This window comes from Zingiber officinale, chromosome 5B, assembly GCF_018446385.1.
Source record: "Zingiber officinale cultivar Zhangliang chromosome 5B, Zo_v1.1, whole genome shotgun sequence".
NCBI classification, from domain to species: domain Eukaryota; kingdom Viridiplantae; phylum Streptophyta; class Magnoliopsida; order Zingiberales; family Zingiberaceae; genus Zingiber; species Zingiber officinale.
In genome coordinates, this window is record NC_055995.1 from 34,527,432 (window position 1) to 34,543,912 (window position 16,481).

Here is a 16,481-nt window from a genome sequence, read left to right on the forward strand (position 1 = left end):
AAACTAGACATGTGCCTCAAGTCTCTAATTGGGACTCATCCTCACTAGATACTCTTCTCCAATGAGTTACCTTACTTACCATGCAGAATCACTTGACTTCGACCCACTAGGTCTTCCTGCCAGTTCTTAGTTCTGTAGACCCAACTAGACTTCGGCTAGTTGTTAAGTCCCATGGACCCTGCCAGACTTCCTACTAGATATCAGTTTACTCCTTGACCTATCTGGACTTCTACACCAACTATCAGGTCCTTTAGACCTACCTGAATTTCAGCGTAGTGTCAAACCCATCAAATCCCGCATACTTGGTAGAAAGGTTAGATCATACAACATCTAACTTTAATTTATTTGTTATTCATCAAAACTTAGGTTTGATCATTGGTGCCAACTACACCAACATATTATAGATGCATGAATATAACAGTTAGGAATAGTTTTATCTCAACTTAGAAACCTTCATTAGTTTCTTTAGTTGGATAAATACCTAAGGTTTGTCTCAACTGAGACATGACCTCACCACTCCACTTCAGGAGCTTACCTTAACTTACCCAGCAAACATCTAGTCCTCCAAACCTATTTAGACTTCATCTGCTCAATATCTAATCGACATGACAGGGATTCCTAATTCAATCTCTAGTCCTCTCTAACCTATCAAATCTTCTTTGTCGTATGCCCGATCCACGAGACCCATATGGACTTCTTACCTGGTTTTCATGCTCTGTCGAGACTTTCACTGCCTAGTATCAGGTCTAGCTAACCTACTAGACTTTCAAAGTTGAGCATCCTATACACTTGCTAAATCTATTAGATCACAACAAGACTTAACTTAAACTTTTAACAACATCAAAACATATATTCGATTCTAGCGCTCTCTGTACCAATAGGATGGATGGTTCACCGGGAATAAAGGCGAGTTTGTTCCTTGCTTTTATTTTTGCTTTACACTTTCTTTTACTTTCATACTTTACATTTGCATCTTGCTTCCATACTTTGCACTTTGTTTAGTCTACATAGCACTTCATTTTGAATAAAATTCTTCATGAAATTGTTCTAGTAATATTTTTAAAATGGTAGAAGTTTTTTAAGTTTGACCATCAATTTTTAGGTCAATGAACATGATTGGATGCTTTACTTGCATACTATTGGTTAGTGTGGTGTTGGATTCCATTTTGATTAATTAAGTTTGATTTCCAAAAATTACCTAAAGAGGACTACCTAAAGCATATAGTCTATTATCTTTTTATGTGATATGCACTCATGACAATTGAACTCTAGAACTTGCTTTGCTTCTTTTTGAAATCACAATAACATTTGTATGCATGAATATAATGAAGGATTTTTCTTCTTCCATTCTTTTATTTCTTTCCCTTCCAATCCTAATTGAATAACTCACTCGACACTTTTATCTTTACCACCTTGCTTTGCTTTCATTTCATTGAGAGTTTTAGTTGACTTTCTTGATGAGTTGGATTGTTCGAGATGGATAAAATTCTAAGTGTGGGGGAGGTGTTATTGTTGACGTTCCGCAAGTGTACAGAAATGTCGTAAGTAATAATAAAAGATATCGTATCCACAGGGATTGGAATAACCACTAAAGATTTCTCAACATGAATTAGCAAAACAACTAATCAATTGATTCACAAAAGCAAAGTATAACTATGAAAAGTAAAGATAGAAATAAAAGAATAAGAAACAAGAATAAGGGCAATGATAAGGGATGTTCTAGGAGTTTTGGATTCTTTGTAAGGTTGTTCAATATAAATGATCTACCGAATCTTATTCCTCAATTATCTATCATTTGTAGAGAGTTGTCGGTTCTCTCTTGCAATAGACAACCGGCCTAGGACTAAATCTATACCTAAATGTGATCAAATAGAAATGAATCTATGTTGTCCTTACACGGGCTTGCCTGTCACGTGTGTCCCTCGGATAATCAACATAGGAATTCATCACTCATCAACTGCATCGAGATATAAAGATTAATGCAAACTATCCATCCTACCCCCTTGAATGACCCTATTTCACCCTCAAGATCATCCCTCAAACGTCCTTACACGGGCATGTTCCTGTCACGAACGTCCCTCGGAAAATCGAATGAGAAATAATCCATACAAGATCCATAAGATATTCAAACATTTAATCAAGCATGGTAATTAGGCACAATCACAACAATCCATACAAGATCAAATTGATACAAACAGGGCAAAATCATAGAAATAGGGAATTGGCAAATCCATAAGAGTTTTACATCAAATCATCCTTACAATTACTCCCTCCATCCTAGAATAAAGAAATCTACTCCATGAAATGAGGAAAGAAATCCGAAGAGAAGGGAATGAAAAGCATTCTTGATCCCAAATCCAAGAAAAGGAAGAAAGAAAACTTCTTTACGATGAAGAACCGTCTCCGGATCCAATCCATAATCTTGGAGTCGAAACGTTGAAGATCTTCCCTTGAATCGCTGCAAAATCTCTCCAAGATGAAGAAGAATCACCGCAAATCTTGATTTCCCCCAAAAGGGAGAAGATCCCCCTTCAAATGAAGAAGAAGGGCTTATATAGAAGGGGGGTTTGGGCGCCACACGGCCCCGAGACACGGTCGTGTAAAGCTCACATGACCTGGCTCACTCCCCTCTCTGCCTGTCTCCAACGGCCATGTGTGAGACACGACCGTGGCTTGCTCCTCCACTGCTTCCCTTGCACGGTCGTGTAGATCTACACGGCCTGCACTGCCTCCGGCTCTGGAGCTCTCGCACGACCGTGTGGAGCACACAACCAAGGCATTCTTGGGCTCTGGAAATGCTGCATGGCCGTGTACAACTTCGGTACTGGATGGCTTGCAAGGTCGTGTGGCGCACACGGCCATGAACGCTCTTAGCTTCAAACCTGGCACGGTCGTGTCATTCTCACACAGCCATGGCTTCTTCCTTCTCTGCTGCAGCCACACGAGTGGTGATCACCACACGGCCTGGGTAACCCCCCAAGTCATGGTCGTGTGGCACACAAGGCTTGTGCCTTCCTTCTTCGTTCAAGCGTCAAATCTTCTCCAAAATCGACTCCTGCATACAGAAAATGCCCAAAAAGCATATCTCCGAATAAAAAGAGTAAATATGTTGAAAGGAAAGCTGGAAGTACGAAAATGCAAAGATAAAGCATGCACGAAGTACATGAATGTGCATCAAAATATGCATAAAAGTGTATACAATCTACGCACATCACACCCCCAAACTTAAACTTTTGCTTATCCTCAAGAAAAATGCGGCAATCTAAATTCATATGTTTTACAATGCTCTCATATCCCTAATGCATTCTGCTAACTCTATCAAAAAGTTTCATTAACAAGCGTGATCATGGAAACAAGTTAAGTATGGCTCAAGCATAAGTCTCTTATGCACAGTGCAAGGTAACTCAAAACTCTTCAAGTTTCAATCTATGTCCTAGTCAAGTCGTCATCAAATTTGAATTCCTAATGTTTCCAGTGATAGACAAGTAACCAGTGATAGACACTTACTTGCCACACACTTGGTTCATATTTCTCAATCAACCCAAGGTCTCAAAGGCTTGCTCAATCTCAAGAGAAGTTAAGTAGTCATTTCCCCAATAACCTAACTCGGTCTCAAAGGGGTGACTTGCTAGATTCCACTCACGACAACTATTTTTTATATCCCTTATTCACTTTTATTTTTTTTCATAAGTATTTGCATTGTGCAAAACTTATTCACCAATGTATTTTTAGCACAAATGTTAGGATATTTTGATTTTTTCCAAATAAGCTTACATGATTTGAGCCTCATCCAGTAACCAAAATGAAGTTTGAGAAATCATCATGGAAACCAAGTACTAAACAAACAAGATGAATCATGACTAATTCAATGATATCAACCATTCAAGCATCAAGTTGAAGTGAAGTGAAGATAAGATTCTTAAGGTCAAGACAAAACTAAAACTCATCTCCATAAGATGCTTAGCTTATTTCATGCTACTTAAAGTAGAGAAAAGAGGTTCATTAAGCATACTACTAGCATTACTTAAAACATCATGAATCTAGATAATGAGTGTGCTAACATTTTAACTTGAAGATAAGAAAGCATATAAGTGAAGTTTTGATGTTCTCAAGATGTATGCCACAAAAATTTTCAAAAGATAGTCAAGTGACTATTAAAATCAATCACTCAAAGTAAGAACAAACGTAAAGAAAAACTAAACATGCAGAAAATAAGCAAAAACTGAGAACTAGAATGCATAGAGAAAAAGATAAATTAGGTTATTGACACCCCCCAGACTTAAACTTTTCATCGTCCCGATGAAATCAAAATGGTGGAGGAGGTGGAGGTGGACGAGGGAAAGGAGGCCTAGGCCTACGAGGTTGGCCAATGGGAAAACTAGGAAAACCTAGAGTTTCATTCAGGATTATATGATTCTCAAACAAAGCATCAACTTGTTGGCTAGTGATATTCATGCTCTGCATAAAATCTCTCATTCTAGCCTGATCAGTATCATAGTCCTGGACAAATTCAGTCACTTGACCTTGAAAATTCCTCGTGAACTGAAAGTGATTTTGTACTTCTCTAAACTGGTCATTTGATAAAGAGAAACGACCTTCCAACATTGCTCGTTGGGCATTTTGCTTCTCATGAAGTGATTCTAGAGATGCACGAAAATCTGAAAAGTAAAATCTGGAGGGACCCGTACCATAGGCAAAAGAATGCCTAGCAGGTTCCGGATGACCGGAGGGCTATGGGTATCCAGATGTCGAGGGCTCAATGTGTGGCTCTGTATCTCCGGATATGAAAGGGACGTTCTCGGGGTCTAGATCAGTAATTACCCAATTAGCTGGGTTACGAATAGAAGTTCGTTCGGGACAAGGAAGAGGTAAAGGAAAACCATTCAACCTTGGAAATGCAAAACCATTCTCATCACGACATATTATTTTCATAACAAGACATGTATTAATGTCTATCATGTCATTACCATGAATGACTTCCAACCCATCTAAATCAAGCTCCAAATTAATAGCTATTTGAGTAATCAAACCTCTAAAAATAATTGGCCCCGAGGATGCCCTCCTAGCTCTCACTAAGGTGTGTAAAAAATGAAAACTAGAATCAAAATCAACCTTATGCTACATAGCCCACAAAGCATACAGCTCTACTTTTTTGATAATTCCATCACTTTCCCTTCTACAAAAAATAGTCTTACTCATAACTCGATGTAAGTATCTAAAAACAGGGTTTTGCATGTGAGAAGCCTTAGCTCTAGAGGGTGCATAAGGTTGATCTAATCCAGTGATCGAACTCTAAAAATGATTCCAATTAAACCAAGAATCAAACCTGCGAGAGGTACCAGTAGACAATCTATAACAATTATTGAAATCATTAAACGTCCATTGAAACTCTTTATTCATAAGTCTAAAAGTAATTTTACCAACATAATAATCTTCATTGGCAAAGTGGACGTCTAATGAACTCAAAAATTCCATAATAATGCGAGGATATGTAGGTAGATGTGTGTATATAATGTCGCTCCAATCTAAAAACTCTGTAAAATACCGAAAATAGGCAAATATGAATAAGGAAAATTTTCGAAATTTTTGGACATTTTTCGGGAATTTTTCGGAGCTCGTATGGACGAGTTGACGGGGATAAAAACGGGGCCCAGAAAAGCCTGTTTGAGTTACCCGATTTAAGCGAGGAAAAGATTATATATATAAATATTTTTCCTTTTATTTTCTTATTTCTTTTTCCTGTGCTTTGTCGCCGAACCCGAGCCAACCCCCGCAACCTTTCCTTCTTCTCCCCGACGCCGCCGCGCACCTTCACCTTCGGTGCCCTAACCGCCCGCCGGCGGTTCCTCCTCTCCGAGAGCACAAAAACGGCGGCCACTTCTTCCACTTTCTCTTCTCCTCTTCTCCGAGCCTGATCTCTGCCTACCGACGCCGAGTCGTGCCCTAGTCGCCACTGCCGCCTTCTTCTATCGATTGTCGATCTTTCCTCTTCCTTCCGAGGCAGCGCCGGCCATAAGAACCCTAGCGCCGGCTATCTGTGCCTTTCTTCCTCTCTGTCGCATCTCGGCATAGCGCCGACGCCGACCGTCTCGCCGGTGTATCTTTGCTCAGGATTTGGGTTCGGACAGGAGTAAACAGAGTTGACCATCGCTGGAGATTTGCTTGCTTCCATGCCCTAGCCTTGGTCCACTGCTACCTGCACAGGTTAGTTTGGACAGGAGCAACACTGCCGAGTCCTGTGTGAGTTTTGCTCGACAGTGTCGAAGACGACTCAGAGCTATGCTCTAGTCAGATCTTGGAGGTAAACTTCTGTGGTTGATTAGAATTTGTTGCTTGATTTGCTGTCGATCTTGATTTCATCAAATCCGAACAGTGAAGAATTCCAGCAACTTTTGGATTTCAGTATAAACCAGTGGCTTTGAATCAAGGTAAGAAGTAGAGTAATGGTTACGTGTTGATGAGTTGGATTCATGTATTGGATTAGGAAAATATTGGATTAATTCATGTTTAGGTATAATCTTGATACCTATTGATAATTTATTCATCATTAGGTTGTGTAGAATAATTATGTTATATGGATTTAGGTTTTTGGATTTTTATCAAAAAGGTTGTTTGGGGTTAAGGTAATTAATCCTAATTAACCGTTAGAAAGGTCGAAGGAAATGGTTTAGGGTTTATCCCTAAATTTCTATTTAGGATTTATTTAGCTGTTTATTTGTATTCTAGTTAAATAAAAGTAAAGGTATTCTTGGTATTTCAGGACTTTGACGCGAGACGAGTATCTCGGAGTCAGGATTTGGACCATTTTATCGGAGGCGGGTACTTTTGACTTATGTCATTTGATATGCTTAGTAATTAAATTAACATATTGCATTAATTGTGTTTCTTATCTGTTTTCGGTTAATCACTACCCAAATCTTACATGCTTGATTGATTGATTGGTTTTGCATCTCAGGTATATTTTTACCTGTTTATACATGCTTATAGGGGTAGTGATATGCCATGCTTGACCATGTTCAGGACCTAGGTTTTTATACCTTCAGTGTACCTTTGATTATACCATGCTTCACCATGTACAGGACCTAGGTTGTATACCTTATCTGATCTGTGTACCGTTGTTTTGATTCATTGACTTATGGTGCACTTTCTATATATAACATGGTTTAGCTCAGGATATATTGTGGTTAGTGCCATGCACCATTTGCATGATTGCATGCTGTGCGATAGTCCGCTCCATTATTGTTGAGCACATCGCCAGTTACATGGATCTGCACACACCACCACTCATGGGTTAGTGGTCGATTCAGGCAGAGTGTGTTGCAGCAGGACTCTGTTAGGCACCGTTGGTCCGCTCATGGGTAGTGAGACGCAGCTGTAGTGGCCGTGATTATACCTCCCGTCATTTCGATCGAGATGAGAGCATCAGGCCCCCATTTATGATTTGGGGTAGGAGGATAGGTGTACTCGACAGCATCCCGTCCACTCGGTCACTCATCAGAGTAGTGACGACAGAGTGCACGTTTGTCACCCCTACCCACTCGGCCTCACTTTTGTATGAGATGATCGATGGCGTCGGGGTGACCAGGACGCATCATTAGCATCATATGCATGATGCATCTATTGCTTGTGTTTGTGTTTGCATTTATATGCATATTGTTTGGATACCTATGTTTGACATGCATACAGATTTCCTTATCCCTCGACTGTTTGACCTTATACTCGGACCTGGTTAGTACTATTCTCCTGTTTATTTCAGATGCATTCTTATCTTTCTTATCAGGAGACTGTACGCATGATTAGTGCTAGGTGTTGTTTCTTTACTTTGCATATCAACTGTACCTGCCGAGTGTTGGACTCACCCCGCCTCCATTGTTGATATTTTCAGGTTGATGCTGTCAGGAGGGAGTCAGGAGCTAGTTCCAGTTGCTGGTCCCTGCAGATCTCGAGGATATGTTTGGTTTTTCGTTTGGTTTCCTTTTCTGTTCGAGACTGTTTGAACTCGTTATGTTCTGGATTATTTATTTATGGACATGATATAGATTTTATTATATTGATGGATTTGGATTTGGTTTTTATTCTACTACATGCCTGCCTGGATGGCAGAAGAGGTGAGTTCGTCGGTTTTGAGCTTTACGAGTGTAGTTGAGTAGGGTGGTTTTTGAGTCAGAGTATTATTACTGCGTGGTTGTGTCAGCCAGAGGCTGAATATATATATATAAACTGCGTGGTGATTGATTTTCATTATTGTTATGATTCCAGCCGCATGTGGCTGAGTATTTAGTGCTTGTAGAAAATTTTGATTGTCCGCCGTACAGGGGAGATGCTGCTGAAATTTTCTGACAATTTAGTGGTATCAAAGCACAGGTATACGATCTTTTGTTTTCGTATTTTTGATGTTAGGGATAACCTGATATCAATTTATTTACTTGGTGTCAGAGTGCCAAGTTTGGCGATACTTGTTGGATTTTTGTATTTTGGATTTTCGGGATTTATCTGATATCAATTTATTGGTATCAGAGTGGGTTATGACACCTACTTTAGGTATTCTGGATTTTTGGATTAACCCAAGTTTGCGAGTCAAACTGGGTAGTTGTTTAAGTGACATAGATTGTTCTATTACGGTTATATTTCGGATTTCCGTTTCGGATTTATTTGGATTTCCGGCGATGTTTCTCGTTCGGAGTTTGAGGTCAAAGGTTGGGGACAGGACAGCGACGGAACATCTCCAGACAGCAAATAGGTATGATGTTTATTTTATGATAGTTATGACATGTATTAGCACTTTATCTTTAGTACTTGTCTGGTTGTTGTAGCCATATTACATGTGATGGGTTAGCCACTGATCCGGGTCGACCCTCGTAGAGATCAAGGATTATAGTCTCTGGTGATTTTTCACATCATACTATCATTAGTGTTAGCTTCTGTTACTACTCGTAGGAGATGGAGGCACATACCAGCCTCTGCTATTGTTAGCTGGCTAATGGATGATACCTACATATTCCTGTTGACTTAGCTAGGAGAGTTTTATACTCATATCTTTTGGATATTAGGGTACCAGGTACGATGGAAATTGGTCATTGGGGGTTACCATGTTTGATCATTGTTGAGAATGATTTGAGGTTGAGGGATATTGGAAGATAAGATATTATGATATATTGATTTCTAATGATTTATGAGAGTAAATGTTATGTGGTTGTCTGATGATCTATTACTGGATATTTATTTTGATGATCTATTAGTGTCAACTATTTTGATGATCTATTATTTGGGTTGTCGTTGATGGTGACATAGTGAATGTCATGTATGATATTCACAAGTTTGATGATTATAATTCATGATCAGATTATAAATTGGGTGCTAGAGAGTTTATGGTTTAGAGTGCCTATGAGATTTTAATAATCTGGTTAGTTGTGGTTAGTTAAAAGGATGATAAAATGGGTAATTGCTTCCTCTGATATTGGACTTCGTGGATAAATAATGATTTGATGTTTTGAATGCTAACTTGCCCTCATGGGGAGTAGAAACTGATTCATCTGATATTATGTGGGTTGATATTTTTGAGGATGAAAATGAGAGTGTCTTGATGTTCCTAGATATTGATTTTATCTTTTGGGTCGTACACATTTATGCATATGGTATTATGTGGTTGGATATACCTTAGTTGCTTGTGGAGGATTAAGGTATTTTTGATTAGTTAGTAGATGAATGATTTAGCTTTGTTGGTTGATCAGTAGAGGATTGCCATGATCTATTTTTAGAGGTTCGAACCTTTAGGTTATTTGTGCTTAGTTATGTATCTAGAGCACATTTGCGTACATGTTTTGTACTGACGTGGGAAGGACTGATTTAGTCATAAATCATTTTCAGCTTGGATAGTTTATAAATGATCGATGTATCCTATTCCATGAAGATTTTGACCGTGGATTGTATATACCTGGTGGGATAACTTAGAGGGTGCTTTGGGATATGTGACCCCGCTGATGTAAGGAAGTGTAGAGCTAATTGCTTACACTTATGGGATACAATAGTTACTAGTGTATACTGGGAGAGTACATTTGGATTTATGATGATAAAATTTTCCCCATTAGATATAGTCTTGGTAGTGTATGACATTGGCTGACAATGTTATACCACGGTGTGTATATTTTTCTTGTCCGATACCAGTTCCTTTGAACCTAGAGCAGGGTTGTTACTGGATGATTAGGCTGCTTTATTTTGGGTTGCCTTTGATTGATGTATTCATGCTTGATACATATGCATGAATTTTGTTTAGATATACCGGTAACCCATGAGTGTTGGTAGCATAAGGTTGGTCTCTTTGATTGAGCTGGTATGTTGATTGTGCATGTCTATGTTACATGTATATTATGATTGTTATGTGTTGTAGGAGTCATGTGGTAGGCTGCCCATTTGCAAGTAGTATATGTATCCATGTTCTGATATGATTTGAAGGTTCTTTGTGGATCATAGATATGTAGTTGGGTGTATGTATCTGGATGTATTATTGAAGATGTCTTGTTGATTAAATCCGAGATGTAGTATAAGTACATCGGTGGTGTTTTGATGAAGGCATTTTGTCGATTTAATCTGAGTTGTGATATGTACATATGTGTTTGGTGTGGTATCTGAGGTATCTTTTTGATTATGTTGGATATGTGAGTGCACCTGGGTTTAGTATGTTTTATTGGAAGTATATGTTGGTTATACTCTTGGCATAGGTGAAGATATGTCATGTGAGTGTTGTTTGAGGTGTATTGTTGATTTTACCTACATTGATTTTGCACACGTGTTCGGTATGTATTGTTGGGGGTATCATACTGAATATACCGGAGTTGTGAGTATGTTTGGTGTATAATAATTGGAGGTTTTTGTTGATTATACATATGTTGTGTGAGCATGTGTGCTAGGTGTATTACTGGTAGCAGTATGATGATTCTACTTATACTGAAAGCAGAATGTGGAGTGACTGCATTATGTCGTTTGTTGGATTAACCCATCAACTAATTTTCCTATCAGTGGATGACCCACTAGGATGCTGATAGAGTTGATGATGGATTTGATTAGTTACTAGGTTGTTATAGCCTAGGCTTTGTGGTAAAGAGATCTTGTACAGCCTCTAGCTGGATAGTTAGGTGCCTTGGGGTACTTATGTATTGTTTTGTGGTGGAGCGTTGCTCCCACATATCACGGATTGCTGGTAGCGGAGCATTGCTCCTATATTTATTGCAGATATATATTTCAGATTATTTGTGGTGGAGTGTTGCTCCCACATATTGAGGATTTCCTGTGGTAGAGCGTTGCTCCCACATATGTGGTGTTTCCTGTGATGGAGCGTTGCTCTCACCCTGGAGGATTTATTCTTTGGTGATTTATGTTATTGATGATCAGATTTTTCGATTTATTATTGGAGATCTTATGGATAGGAATGTCTGTGATACGGACATTATGTGTATTGGTTTTTTTGCCATATAGGCTTACAGTGCCTTAGATGTTTTCAGGGACTCGATAATCCTAATATGTCGAGGATGTTTGGATAGGTGTCCATTATCTTTGTGGACGATGTTGTGATCTATTACGGATCCAAGGTGAGTCACGTACACTACCTTTACATAGATCTAGAGATGATTCGACAAGAACATCTGTATGTGATTATCAGTAATGCTGGTTTGGATTGTCTTTTGTTATGATGTTTGGGACACACGGTCACCAGTAGGAGTGTACCGTGGTTCCACAGGAGATAGAGGTTGCTACCGTTGGGAGCAGCCGAAATCAGTGTAGGAGATCCGCAGTCTTTTGTGACTCGCGGGATATTACAGACCTTTCGTCGAGGGTTTCTTCCGCATAGCTATGCTACTTTCACGCGTGACCATGAAAGGCGTGAAGTTTACTTGGACTGAGGAATTCAAGACCAGCTTCTAGGAGCTGAAGCGGAGACTAGTGTCTGCTTTGATTTTTGGTTTTTGCCTTCGGAAGAGGACGAATTTGTCCTCTACACCGACGCGTCTCTACAGGGTATGGGTGCTGTTATGAGGTAGCACGGTAGAGCGTTCTTATATGCTTCTCGATAGTTGAGGGAGCCTGAGAAGAAAATACTCAGTACATGATCTGAGTTGGCCGCTATTATTTTTGCCCTGAAGATTTGGCGGCAGTACCTGTATGATATTACATTGAGATTCTCACTGACTATCGGAATCTCAAATATCTGTTCACTCAGAAGGAACTTAATCTTCGACCGAGGAGATAGATGGAGTTCCTGAAGTATTATGATTGTACCATTAGCTATCACCTGGGAAAAGCTAATGTGGTTACCGATGCACTTAGCTAGAGGTCCAGAGGGACTTTAGCTTGCCACCGAGTTGTGGCCACAGATTTGATTCAGGATTTCTCTGAGTTAGACAGAGCAGGGTATTATTGTTACTATAGTTGCTCAGTCGTCGATCAGGACGAGAATCCGAGAGACCCAGTTGTTGAGACCTCATAGAGCTCAACGTGAGGCAAAGTGGTCCATACTATCAGACGGAGGATGTCAGAGGCGCAGGACCGTCAGAAGAGTTATGCTGATCGGAGACGCAGACCACTAGAGTTCTCTGTTGGCGACCATGTATTTCTGCGAGTTTCACCCACGAAAGAGGTGAAGAGATTTGGCCTCAGAGGTAAGCTAGCTCCGCGGTACATTGGTCCTTTCGAGATCTTGGAGAGGATCGGAGCTGTAGCTTACCGATTGGCACTACCACCGTCCCTGTCAGACGTTCACGATGTATTCCACGTATCGATGCTTAGGAGATACGTGCCCGACCCGACGCATGTGCTGGCAGATATCACAGTTCCAGTTCAGCCTGACATTACGTATGAGGAGGTTCCGGTACGGATTCTCGACCGGAAGGAGCGTCAGTTGCGGAACAAGACCATCCGGCTAGTTAAAGTCGGATGGCAGCATCTTTCGGACGAGGAGGCTACTTGGGAGCTCGAGGACACTATCCGAGCTCGATATCCCCATCTTTTCACTTGAGGTATGTACGCATAGTTTACCGTTCAGCATTTATACTTCCTGTTTATTGTTAGTACTTGCTGATGGTAGATAACGAAATTTGGGGACCAAATTTTTATAAGTGGGGGAGAATGTAAAATACCGAAAATAGGCAAATATGAATAAGGAAAATTTTCGAAATTTTTGGACATTTTTCGGGAATTTTTCGGAGCTCGTATGGACGAGTTGACGGGGATAAAAACGGGGCCCAGAAAAGCCTGTTTGAGTTACCCGATTTAAGCGAGGAAAAGATTATATATATAAATATTTTTCCTTTTATTTTCTTATTTCTTTTTCCTGTGCTTTGTCGCCGAACCCGAGCCAACCCCCGCAACCTTTCCTTCTTCTCCCCGACGCCGCCGCGCACCTTCACCTTCGGTGCCCTAACCGCCCGCCGGCGGTTCCTCCTCTCCGAGAGCACAAAAACGCTGGCCACTTCTTCCACTTTCTCTTCTCCTCTTCTCCGAGCCTGATCTCTGCCTACCGACGCCGAGTCGTGCCCTAGTCGCCACTGCCGCCTTCTTCTGTCGATCGCCGATCTTCCCTCTTCCTTCCGAGGCAGCGCCGGCCACAAGAACCCTAGCGCCGGCTATCTGTGCCTTTCTTCCTCTCTGTCGCATCTCGGCATAGCGCCGACGCCGACCGTCTCGCCGGTGTATCTTTGCTCAGGATTGGGTTCGGACAGGAGTAAACAGAGCTGACCATCGCTGGAGATTTGCTTGCTTCCGTGCCCTAGCCTTGGTCCACTGCTACCTCTGCACAGGTTAGTTTGGACAGGAGCAACACTGTCGAGTCCTGTGTGAGTTTTGCTCGACAGTGTCGAAGACGACTCAGAGCTATGCCCTAGTCAGATCTTGGAGGTAAACTTCTGTGGTTGATTAGAATTTGTTGCTTGATTTGCTCTCGATCTTGATTTCATCAAATCCGAACAGTGAAGAATTCCAGCAACTCTTGGATTTCAGTATAAACCAGTGGCTTTGAATCAAGGTAAGAAGTAGAGTAATGGTTACGTGTTGATGAGTTGGATTCATGTATTGGATTAGGAAAATATTGGATTAATTCATGTTTAGGTATAATCTTGATACCTATTGATAATTTATTCATCATTAGGTTGTGTAGAATAATTATGTTATATGGATTTAGGTTTTTGGATTTTTATCAAAAAGGTTGTTTGGGGTTAAGGTAATTAATCCTAATTAACCGTTAGAAAGGTCGAAGGAAATGGTTTAGGGTTTATCCCTAAATTTCTATTTAGGATTTATTTAGCTGTTTATTTGTATTCTAGTTAAATAAAAGTAAAGGTATTCTTGGTATTTCAGGACTTTGACGCGAGACGAGTATCTCGGAGTCAGGATTTGGACCATTTTATCGGAGGCGGGTACTTTTGACTTATGTCATTTGATATGCTTAGTAATTAAATTAACATATTGCATTAATTGTGTTTCTTATCTGTTTTCGGTTAATCACTACCCAAATCTTACATGCTTGATTGATTGATTGGTTTTGCATCTCAGGTATATTTTTACCTGTTTATACATGCTTATAGGGGTAGTGATATGCCATGCTTGACCATGTTCAGGACTTAGGTTTTTATACCTTCAGTGTACCTTTGATTATATCATGCTTCACCATGTACAGGACCTAGGTTGTATACCTTATCTGATCTGTGTACCGTTGTTTTGATTCATTGACTTATGGTGCACTTTCTATATATAACATGGTTTAGCTCAGGATATATTGTGGTTAGTGCCATGCACCATTTGCATGATTGCATGCTGTGCGATAGTCCGCTCCATTATTGTTGAGCACATCGCCAGTTACATGGATCTGCACACACCACCGCTCATGGGTTAGTGGTCGATTCAGGCAGAGTGTGTTGCAGCAGGACTCTGTTAGGCACCGTTGGTCCGCTCATGGGTAGTGAGACGCAGCGTGGTAGCCGGCAGTTATTTTGTACCGGGAGATGAGAGCATTGCGCTCCCCCATTTATGATTTGGGGTAGGAGGATAGGTGTACTCGACAGCCTCCTCCACTCGGTCACTCATCGGGAGTAGTGACGACAGAGTGCACGGGGCCCTACCCACTCGGCCTCACTTTTGTATGAGATGATCGACGGGGTGACCATGATCATTGGCATCATATGCATGATGCATCTATTGCTTGTGTTTGTGTTTGCATTTATATGCTGATATTGTTTGGATACCTATGTTTGACATGCATACAGATTTCCTTATCCTCGGACTGCTTGACCTTATACTCAGGACTGGTTAGTACAGTTTTCTGTTTATTTCAGATGCATTCTTATCTTTCTTATCAGGAGACTGTACGCATGATTAGTGCTAGGTGTTGTTTCTTTACTTTGCATATCAACTGTACCTGCTGAGTGTTGGACTCACCCCGCCTCCATTGTTGATATTTTCAGGTTGATGCTGTCAGGAGGGAGTTCCAGTCGCTAGTCCTCACTGCACATAGTGCTGGTCCTGCAGATCTCCAGGATATGTTTGTTTTCTTTGGTTTCTTTCTGTTCGAGACTGTTTGAACTCGTTATGTTCTGGATTATTTATTTATGGACATGATATAGATTTTATTATATTGATGGATTTGGATTTGGTTTTTATTCTACTACATGCCTGCCTGGATGGCAGAAGAGGTGAGTTCGTCGGTTTTGAGCTTTACGAGTGTAGTTGAGTAGGGTGGTTTTTGAGTCAGAGTATTATTACTGCGTGGTTGTGTCAGCCAGAGGCTGAATATATATATATAAACTGCGTGGTGATTGATTTTCATTATTGTTATGATTCCAGCCGCATGTGGCTGAGTATTTAGTGCTTGTAGAAAATTTTGATTGTCCGCCGTACAGGGGAGATGCTGCCGAAATTTTCTCGGACAGGGACTCTTCTGGGGCGTGACAAACTCAATCATCCAATCTACATCTTCTCTAATCCCTAACATGTCTAAAACAGTTGGGTCCATATATCTTGTACACACAATCTTTCTATTGACAAGAATTGTAAATCTAGTCTTATGATCTTCATTTCTAAAAATGATATGGAATTCGTTGTCATTACCTTCGTCACGTGAAGTCCTCTTCCCTTTGCCCTTCATTGGTTGTTTTCCTTTGTCTTGTGTTGACTCCTTCCCTCCACTAGATCCATCGCTTCCCTTGCGTAATCTCTTCAAAATGTTGGACATATTGTCGAGTTTAAGTGGAGAAGGGTACTGTTTATGGTTGAATAAATTGGATCTTGAAAAACTAGGTCTTGAGGAAACAAGATCCTTGTCAAGGAGTTGAAGATCTCGAGTGTAAGAGAGAAGAGAAGTCTAGATCTTGGTGAAATTTGTGAGAAAGAAGGTATTTTAGATCTAGATCTGAGAAGATTTGGAAGAAAGGTTGAAGAAGAGAGGAGTTTGGGAGAGAAGGTGTTTAGGTGAAAGAGTGTGTGGTGGGCACGGCTTG

At 40.5% G+C, this 16,481-nt stretch overlaps 1 long non-coding RNA gene across 1 annotated transcript; it reads left to right on the top strand.

Annotated features, from left to right (window-relative positions):
• The first annotated feature begins 13,866 nt into the window (after nt 1–13,866).
• LOC121987338 lies at nt 13,867–14,361 on the top strand. Its single transcript, XR_006113509.1, has 3 exons — nt 13,867–13,887; nt 13,960–14,014; nt 14,347–14,361. It is a non-coding gene; the product is annotated as an uncharacterized LOC121987338 (long non-coding RNA).
• Nucleotides 14,362–16,481: the final 2,120 nt, after the last annotated feature.